The sequence below is a fragment of the Heterocephalus glaber genome, unplaced genomic scaffold (genome assembly GCF_053883595.1).
Source record: "Heterocephalus glaber isolate CG9 unplaced genomic scaffold, H.glaber_assembly_v1.0 deba00001831, whole genome shotgun sequence".
Classification (NCBI taxonomy): Eukaryota; Metazoa; Chordata; class Mammalia; order Rodentia; family Bathyergidae; genus Heterocephalus; species Heterocephalus glaber.
Genome location: NW_028258491.1, coordinates 233,102 through 244,384, shown reverse-complemented (window position 1 = coordinate 244,384; position 11,283 = coordinate 233,102).

The following is an 11,283-nucleotide window of genomic DNA, read 5'->3' as shown; positions in this document are numbered from 1 at the left end:
TTTAGGTCATTTCTTCCTATTGGTGTGAAACATGAGGACCGAGAAAGTGCTCAATGAGCTACTCTTTCTCCACCACCTCATCCAAAGAACTTACACTCCTACCTTACTTAAATGTCCAAGAGATTTCTTTAAGGAGGTGAAATTGTACTGCAATAGCTGCCCTCATTTCCAAATAATAAAGGAAGAGACTTTGGCTTACCTGGAGGGTTTCTTTGACAATGGTGCTCAGAAAGTCACCTGCATGTGAAAGTCAAAAAGATCTGTCCTTAGGAGGGTGGACACATGGACTTAATGCTTCTGCACCAAGATCCTTCTCTGGAGGGAGCACAGTTACTGCTGGCTGACTGGGGAGGGTTTTTGAGTGAGGTTGCAGAACCTGAATTCTAAAGTTTCCATATCCCTCAAGGATCTATTCCAAAGCTCCTCATTAACCTAATAGTTACCGGAATCACTACTGCCATTCTGATCCCAGGAGCACAGATCCTTAAACATCAACTCTATGGAGGGGAGGAATTCAACATGAGTGATTTCCTCACCCTGATGCCAGCTGTGCATCAGCCAGGTCTCTCCACCATTACTAATCAATTTCATTAGACACATAATGCATTGAACTTATCTAATAAATCTTTACTTTCCACTTTAGCTATGTCAACCGATTTCATCATCTCAGGAAGCCGAATGGAATTTTTATTATGAAAAACATTTACATAAATGTATTTGTATATACAGAGTCTGCCAAAAAATATACCCATTGTAGGAAAAGAAAGCTAATAAGCGTCTGGGAGCTAATGGCCACCACTTTGAGCAATTTTGTAATTGTAGAGCCCAAAGGTAATTTGTATTAATTTCATGATGCCTCAATAAATTTAGTTTTAGAATATTTATACTGTTTTTCTTTTCCTGAAGTGTGTCGACATTTTTGGCAGACTCTGTGTATACATAAAATTATGATAATATTGCTAGCATATGGTAAAATTGAAAACACTAAGAAAAATTCTTCATAAATATATTAATGGCAGAATAGTACTCCATTTTATATAAATACTACATTATTTTTATTTGTTTATTTCTTGATGAGTATATGGGCTATTTCCAAGGTTTTATAAATTGTGTAGCTATAAACATCGGTATGCATATATAACTTTGCTATGATGCTATTAACTTTTTGGGGGAGATAACTAGAAGTGGAATAGCTGGGTCAAATAGAACCTTTATTTTTAGTTTTTTGAGGAATCTCCAAACTGATTTCCATAGTTGTTGTACCAATTCACACTCCTACCAACAATGGAGAAGGGTTCTTCTTTTCCCCACATCCTCACCAGCATTTCTTATATATAATAAATAATCCATAAACAATAGAATACTACTTGAGCACAAAGAAGTATAAACTTCAGACAGTTTTAGGTAAATAGATGCATCTCAAGATCTAGGATAGGGTACAACTATGATGTACCTTCAGTTATTTGGAATTGATGGATCAAGTCATAAATTGTTCCCGGGAGAATAATGATTCTGAAGAGACTGAATCAATAATTAAAAACTTTCTAGTAGGAAATAAACTCAAGATCTGTGAGCCTAGCCAATGAATTCTACCAAACATTTAAAGAAATTTTATCGACATTTTTTTTTTTTACAGTACTAGGGATCAAACCTAGGGTTTTCACATTGAATTCAATCCAACATTTTAAATTTTGAGACAAGGTCTTTGCAATTTAAATAGGTTTCCCAGGTTTGGCTTGAATTTGTGATTCTTCTGCCACAGCTTTCCAGAGTGCTGGGATTACAGACATACACTAGCTAAGAATTTGTATCAATTATTCTCAAAGGCCTGATAAATGGGAAGCGGAGTGAATGCACCCAAACTCCACTCAGAACACTGTCTTTATACTCTTATGAAAACAAGAAAAGACAATAAACTTGAGAAAATTGCAAGCCTGTGTCTTTGAAGAACATAATGTAAATTCCTTAACAAATATAGCCAACTAAGTTTATAAAAATTTCTGCAGAGCAAACAAAACAACCAAACCTGGATTATCTGTCTCATGGAAGGACTGTTCAACATATGTACTAAACGGATACAAATCAATGAATTGATACACTTCATTTTTCCTTGTAAATTTTCCAAAATCACAAGCTAACAGGAAAACCACAACTTAAAATATTATTTCTGAGTTTCGTGATAGTGATTCTCAACTCGCATATTGCATGAGAATCGGCTGGAGGACTTAGAAAAATTGCAGTGTTGAGCTTCATATCAAGAGTGTTAGATTCAGAAAGTTGGACATAGGTTCAAGTTTTCTCTTCTAAAATACTCTGAAAAGCTTCTTCTGCTAGTTTTGATACAACACTTGAAGTCCACAATTCTAAAACATTGACCATTATGTTCTAAACAGAATTCAAAAATGTAGAATCACCAATGACTTATTTTTTTACCATTTATTTTCTTTTGAGTAAACAAGATTTCATATATATTATCTTAGGAGAGTAATGTCTTATTTTCATGTAATTGGTAAGATGTAATATCTTCTAAAATCATGGGCATTGTAAATGGAGTGTCCAGGAAATACATTATCATGTTCTGAATATGCTGCTTCTAAAACAGATCATTCTTAAACCCACTGTAGAACATAGACTCTTTTGTGGCATGGTTAATTAATTTTTCCACAGTTGAAACAGAATCTGAAACTTTCGGAAGAGTGACCCAGCTGGATAATAGTCTGCAAATGGGACTCAGGGGAGTCTAAAAGCTTGATTCAATATACTATGTTCTGCAAGAGCCAGCCCTCCAAAATGACTAAAATATCCCATGGCACTTCACATTTCCATCATTGGAATATACCTAATTTTTGGAAGTAATGAGAATGTTACCATAAATCATAATAAGAAATACAATATTTAAGATAAATGGCTATGATCATTAACACTAACACTTAGAAAATTCTTTTACTAGGTACAGTTTTCAGCACTTTAAAGATATCAACTGATTTTATCTTCAAAACTATTATGAATTAGGTATGTTGATGGCCTCTATTTCACCTACAAGCTTATGAAAAAAATATAAAGTGATAAATTTATGGATATACAAATATGTTGACACATGACACTCTCATATGTGTTGTGTTGATAAAGGGAGTGGAATTTGGAAGTTGGGGCTCCAGAATTGACCATTAACCATTGGAGGTGACCTCAGACTTTATAGGACTAGCCAGCCTAATGGCTTAGTGTTATCATACCATGTGGGGTTTGAAAACTGCCACCAAACTAAAGCCACAGGGGGTTGCTTCTATTAAGGTCTAAAACTTTTGACAGCTCTGAATCAAGTTACAGCTTCAACACAGGACCCACACCTGATGCTGAGAATGTGCTTCCCAGTACCTTCAGCTGTAAGGTCTGTTGTGTTGATATTACTTTCACCTGATACTACAAGATGAACTATTACTCACCTGAGATAATATGCAGTAATCTTCCTTTCCAAAAACAAAAAAAAAAGAGAGAAAGAAATTAAAGGAAAACAGGATGAGTTGCATGGAATTTTTACATCAGCAAGTAAAAGAAAAATGTTATTGTATCCTAAGCTGAATCTTATGATGAGATAGACAATCAGTCTCATTAATATTTAGGCTACTTGTGAGTTTTTAGGAGGAGGAGGTGGGGGAATAATAAATGGCAAAAATAGGACATTGAATAAATTGTGCTTGGATACTTCAATAACTTATCATTGAGAGACTTCAAAGATTTAAGGCATATAAAAAGCTGAGTACCAAATTCACATGTCAAGTGTAAAGTCCTTCTATGTAATATTATTGATATAATTAGTTTAAGAAATGAGACATAATTTTAGAATTTTCTTTCATTTCACATCTTGCTGCTGTATATCCTTCTCTCTGGGAAACCATGCTTATGATTTCCTTTCTCCCATCCTGATGGAGCCCGCCATCACTTGTCAAACAACACCTGAATGGGGGAGTGAGGATGAAGAAAAGAAAGACAAAGAGACAGAGTCAGGAGGGCTCTCAGAGACCCAGCTGTTTTATTGACTTTATTGTTCTCTTTTATAGCACTCAAGAATAGAAAACATCTTACATAAGGCACATCTGGAAATTCCCCAGGCCTTGAGACAGTCCCATGTTTTCTTTTCCCTAGCTCCATGTCTTTGTGCTGTTCTTATCACTTTCTCCTACACCTAACTTCTTCAGAGCTGGGCAACAAGCTCTACACTATTTCACTTAACCCTTTCATAGGAAATCCAAGTTGTCCATCTTAATACTTATAGAGCTGTTGGCCCTCCACACCTTTCCCTGCCTCCCTGTTCCCATTCATCACAAATATCCTTCAAACATCAACACAGTTCTGCTCTGTAGTGGACTCTGGGTTTCTTTTCTTATGTACCTCAACAGTCACAACTATGCTAGCCAACAATACCAGGAAGAAGAAAGTCAGTTCAACTCAAAATGAAGATTAGCTCAAAATAGAGGATAGGTTTACTTATCATTTATCTATGTAAATATATCTTCATCTACCTACCTAATACCAGTGATAATGAATGAATGTATCACAAACCCTGCAAATATTTAAGGCAAATTCTATGTAAATTCCCTGACTCTCATTTGCATATTATAAACAAGTATCTAATATGTTCTTGATAATCTACATGGACTACTTAACAAGTATCTAAAAAGTATTTCTTTTTAGACTTTACCAAGTTTTCCAAACTTCACAGTAGTAATCTGACTTCCTGTATTCCTATATATGTATGAATAATGAAATATATTGTATATATAGTAAGACACTCCTAAAGAGAAAAATACTAAGCATAACGTACAGTAATACCTCAGTACATGAATGCTACTGTTTGTCAACAATTTGACTCACAAACTGAAGTGCTCAGCAAAATTCTTTTAGTATATGTGCTGTCAAAGCAAGCAATGTTCAGCAAAATTTGATTCTGTTTGTGAACTCCAACTCATGTGACAACATGCCTACAGCCATCTTCCCCACAGGAACACAAAGGTGGCCATCTCTTCCAGAATCATGGAATGAATTGTTTGTGAAATATACGTGTGTGTGTGTGTATACAAATATATATACATATATATGTGTGTGTGTTCTATATATAACATGTCATATATAGATTTAAATTAAATGTTCTGATTGTCAATATTGTTCCATAAAATTGTAAATTAATAGAAAAACATTAATCCCATGAACCTGGTAACTACGGGATTGTAAGTACATGTTTCCAGAAAGCTACTATAGTTTAGCTGGAAGATGAGGTACAGTTATTAAAGCATAAATATTTGTGTCGAGATACCACAATCCTAAGTGTTTGGAAAAAAGTGTACAGAAAATGTAAACAGTGAAATGAAATGCTTTGTTAATTGCTGAGCTGGCACTAGAGTAAATGAATAGATTATCCAGTAAAAAGTGCTAAGTAATAAAAATTAATTTTATTTCTTTTCCACATGAAAGGCAAAAAATAAATTTTGCATGATAACCTTCAATTAAGGCAAGAGCATTAATCCTTCATGGAGCAAAGTAAGGGTTTCCATATTAAGACCTACTTAGTATAGACCATGAGGAAAATAACAAATTTAACCATCTTAAAACTAAGCACTTGAAGGAATCTATTAAATAATGTAACACGAATGCTAAAGGAGACACAGGTCTAATAATCATTTGCCATATAGATAGCAGTCTTTAATATATACATAAATATGTAATATATAATATAGACTACTATTACAAGTGAATAAAAGCTATTAGGAATCGATTTTAAAAAGATAAGGTCAGTGGAAATACCATAAATATGCATATTTCATAAATGGTCCCTAATATATGAAGTAATTCTAAACATCACAAGAAAAATGAAAACTAATTAAATGATATTTTATAATCATTACATTGTCAGGATAACAGAAAATGTTTTGGGCTGGAGTAGTGGGTATTTAATGGGAATTTAAAATGGTTCTGTCTCTTAGAAAATCTCTTGGAATCTACCCAAAATGTGAACTACTCGAAAAATGTAAAGTTACTCTGCTATAGCCAGTTATTCCAACCCAACTATATAACTATCTTCTTTTTCTTTGGAAGACAAGGAGAAGAAAGCTGAAGCAGTTTTATTCACAATGGCAGAAACAGATAACATTGTTTTGTTATCAGGAGTGCGTATCATTTTTAAATCACAATACCTAACTTGAAACTATGGAGATTGGGCCAGGGATGTAGCTCAGTGGTGATACTCCTGCTTGGCAAGGCCAAGGTGCTGAATTCAATCCTTGCTAAGGGGGAAATTAATGGAGATTGAATAAGAATGCATAACTACTAAACACACTGGACTGACTTGGAGATCCTGGAGGAGGGTCACAATAGTACATGAAGTTCATTCACTAAATTTGAACATTAACAAGGTCAAAACGAATCACCTTTATACTATAAATTGTATAGGGATATCACCAGGGGTGATAAAAAAGAATTTGAGTTATATGAAAATGACAGTTTTTTAAGGGCAAAAATGGTTGAATACTGGTAGTCAGACACTTGCTGCAACAATGCAATTTCTGTCTCCATGGTTACAATGTCTCCCTTTTCTCTGTGTGATCTTGCTCCCCTTCTGTTTTATTCAGAAGGAAACATATGCTTGCACTTAAGACCTACTCTGATAATCCAGGAAAAACATTTTCTCAGCAAATTATTTTCTCTCAAACAAGTAACAGGCACCTATTTAATGTTTAAATTAATCAGAACTTAGTATAAAAGGAACTGGACATATTTTGAGGGCCACAATTCAAACAATTATGGAGGTACAGTCTACATGATATATGGAAAATGAGTTATCTAAACTGACCCCAGGAAGGGACCTCATATTTCTGTCTCTGGCATCATGTCCAGGACAACAGCTGAATTTGTCCCTATCATTGGTGACCTGGATAAGACAAGGCTTAGGAAGATGCCACCTCATGGAGGACAGGCTGAAGCCCTACATTGTTACATTCCTTACCTGGGATGTCCTTGTAATGAAATGTATCACTCTATTATTGGAATATATTGATGGTAGAAATTATTTTCTTACTGGGGCTAAAAGTACCTGTACTAAGGAGTTTCAACTACATTACAATTATCTCAACAAACTGATTATCTCATCATGCAAATTTTTAAAATTAATTTTTTGGCATAGTTTAGGGATACACTATAATGACATTCATCATTCGAAATTTGCACCAATTCATAATATACATGGGTTATTAATTTCCCCCATTCCCCTGCCCTCCCTTCAACCATTCTACCCCTCCCTATTTACAAAGACTTTGTATACACCTATTTGCTTTAGGTATTTTTATTGCAGGAAATAATGAAGGCTAATTTAAGGCCTTTCACTGTGTTTACTTATATGATTTTCAATTTATTCTTTCACAAGGGAAATTACCATACTACCATGATATACATTATTCTCTCATAATATTTTTATGTTTGGTAATATTTTTCTTAATACATAAAATATATTGCCTTTTAAATGTTTCTATACACAGGACATATATATATGATTATGCATATATATGTATATTTATATGCCATTTATATTTGGCATTATTTACTAAATGTTGTTATATTTAATGTTGATATATCCTCCCTCGCAAATCTTAACTATCATTATTCCACTATATTGTCACAAAACAATTTGTTTTTCATTCCTTATTTAGTGGATGCTATGGCTTCTGCTTTATAATAATGACAAATTTACAATGTACAGTCATGCATAGGAATAATCTCAAATGCATATCAAGCCATTGGGAAGGATGAGGAGGAACAAAGGGGATACTGAAGGGGGGAATTCTGTATGCTTCTTATTTCATTATTTCATTTTTAAAAACCTGAAATAGATATGACAAAAAGTCCACATTCTTAGTATTGGAGAGCAGAGACACATGGTAGAGCTGTTGTTGCTGTTGTTGTTGCTGTTGTCATTGTTAATGACACTAAATCTGCTGCTCCTGCTTAAAGTACTTGGTAATTTTAATAAGTAAATCTTGGGGACTAGGAAGCTACTGAGTGATCCTCTCTGCATCTCTACCTCCTCTCCAAGGTCCTCATTTCCCCCCTTCAGGATTGAAAGAAAAATTTCTGCATATTATACCTAGAACCAGCATATGGAAGAAGATAAGAATAAATTATAATGGGGTGAAATCTGTCTCCTTCAAAATTCATATACTCAAGTCCTAATCCCCAATATAATAGAACATGACTGCTGTTGGAGGTCTATCTTTGGAAAATTGTGTACATGTGCCATCTCCCTAAGATGAATGTAATCATTATGTACTGAAAATATGTTCTAATAAAAATAAAAATTAAAAAATTTAAATCTGGATATTAGACATTATTAGGTCTATCTTGCTTATGTAAATGTTAACATTATTAGTTACAGAAATAAAGGCAAAATTGCCTTGAAAAAAGAAAAGTTATTTAATTAAGAATGTGATCATTAGAGTAAACACCAATCAAATATGATTGGGTTTCTTTTTTGAAGAGAAAAATTAGGACATGGACACCCACAGAAGGAAGAGCACAGTGAAGACAGCCACCCACTTCCCAGGGAGAGAGACCTTAGGAAAAGCCAGCTCTCTCTGTATCCTAATTGTTCACCTTTGGCCTCCAGAACTGTGACAAAATAAATTTCTGCTCTTATACTACCCAGTCTGATACTTTGCTAGAGCAGCTTCATGCAAATAATAGACTCATCAATACACTCCCATCACCACCAAAATAATTCAAATAAACATGAGAATATTTTATGAAACTCATAATTTGAGATGGAAAAGATTCCTGTTCAGGAGGAAAACAGTCCCTGCTGCTGTGAAGAGAGAGCAGGTGTCTTTCAGAATGAGAACTGGGTGAGTAATGGTGAAAATGAAAGTGAGAATGTGTCAGGAAAATGACAGTCAAGTGGGCTCCTGAGGCACCTGCTCCTCATCATCTTTTAATAAAAAAATTTTTTATTGGTATATTTTAGGTATACAATACATTTACACTTATCATTAGGTACTTGTACTTGTACAAAATGTATCTTAGTTCTTATTTTTTCCCAATTACCTGTGCACCCTTCACCCCCTCCACCCTTCCCTATTTACATAGATTTCATTTTCATTTTTTTCTATTCTCACAATTTTTCCATTCTCTTCTTCCCTTTCCCCTTCAACTCCCACCACTCCTACACCTTTGGATCTTTTCCTATTTCAAATTATCAATTAGTCATTTTAATTCTTCTTTACACTTTCAGTTACTCACACTAAAGTAACTATTAGGTATTTACATGTGTGTGCTATTTATTTCACTTAAGAGAATGGCCTCAACATGCACCCATTTAGCTATAAATGTCTCTAGTTTCTCATTCTTTATGGCTGAGTAGTACTCCATTTTATTTTTTTTAAAAAACCCCACATCTTCTTCATCCAGTTTCCAGCTGATGGGCACTTGGTCTGTTTCCAAACTTTAGCTATTACAAACTGTGCCTCTATAAACATGGGTGCACATATATCGCTGTGGTATGATTCTTTTAAATCTTTTGGGAAGGTACCCAGCAGGGGAATAGCTGGGTCAAATGGGACCTTTAGTCCTAGTTCTTAGAGGTGTCTCCATACTGGTTTACACAGTGTTTGCACAAGTCTGCACTCCCACCAACAATAGAGAAGGGTTTATTTCTCTCCACACCCACCAGCATTTGTTATTGGTTGACTTCTTGATAGGAGCCATTCTTTCTGGGGCGAGGTGGAATCTCAGGGTTGTTTTCATCTGCCTGACTCAAATGACCAGTGATTTTAAACACTTTTTCATATATTTATTTGCTGCTTTTACTTCTTTGTCTGAGAAATGTCTATTCATTTCAGATGCCCATTTTTGAATTGGGTTTTTGAATTTGAGGGGTCTGAATTTTTTCAATTCTTTATATATTCTAGATGGTAGACCTTTGTCTGAGGCACAGCTGCTAAATTTTTTCCCATATTGTAGGTTGGCTCTTAGCCTTGTTGGTGGTTTCTCTTGCAGTGTGAAAGCTTTTTAATAAGATGAGATCCCAGTTGTTGATTCTTTGTGCTAATTCCCGTGCTACTGAGGTTTTGTTTATAACATCTTTTCCTATGCCAATGTCTTCAAGACTTCTACCTAATTTATCTTCCAGCAAGTTTAGTGTTTCTGTCTTAATATTTAGATCTTTAATCTACTTTCATCTTAGTTTAGTACATGGTGATAGGTATGAGTCTACTTTTAATCATTGGCAAGTTGAAATCCAGGTTTTCCAACACCATTTATTAAATAGGATATCTTTCCTCCAATGAGTGTGGTTGGCTCCTTTGTCAAAGATGAGGTGACTGAGTATGTCTGTAGTTGTTTCTGGATCTTCTAGTCTATTCCACTCATCCTCGGGTCTGTTTCTTTGCCAGTACCATGCTGCTTTTGTCACAGTAGCTTTGTATTATATTTGCAAGTTGGGGATTGTGATAACCCCAGCCAAGTCTCTGTTGCCTAGAATTGTTTTTGCTATTCTAGGTCTCTTCTGGTTCCAAAGGAATTTTTGGATTGTTTTCTCTAGATCTGTGGAACATATTGTTGGAATTTCAATCAGCATTGCATTAAATCTGTATAGTAGTTTTGAAAGTATGGCCATTTTCACTATATTGGTTCTTCCTACCCAGGAACAAGGGATGTCTTTCCATTTTCTTATATCCTCCTCAATCTCCCTTTTCAGAGTACTTTAGTTTACAGTGGAGAGGTCTTTTGCTTCCTTTGTTTGGTTTATTCCTAGCTATTTCATTTTTTGGATGCTATTGTAAAAGGAATTGTTTCTGGCATTGCTCTCTCAATGAGTCTACTACTTGTTGTATAAGAAGGTTACTGGTTTTGTTTTTGTTTGGTACTGGGGGATCAAACTCGGGTCCTTGTGGTTGCACAGCAGGCAGAAAAACCACTGAGCTAAATCACCAGCCCATGGCCACTGTTTTTTGAGTGTTGGTCTTATATCCAGGTACTCTACTGAATCTATTAGATCTAGAAGTCTTTTGGTGGAGTTTTCTGGGTTTTCTATGTAAAGCATCATATCATCAGCAAATAATGACAGTTTAACTTCTTCCTTTCCTATCATTATTCCTTTTATTTCTTTCTCTTTTCTAATTGCTATGGTTAATGTTGCCAGAACTGTATTGAACAGGAGTGGTGACAGTGGGCATAATTGTCTTGTTCCTGATCTTAGGGTGAAATTTTTCAATTTTTTCCATTTAGTATGATGTTAGCTGTTGG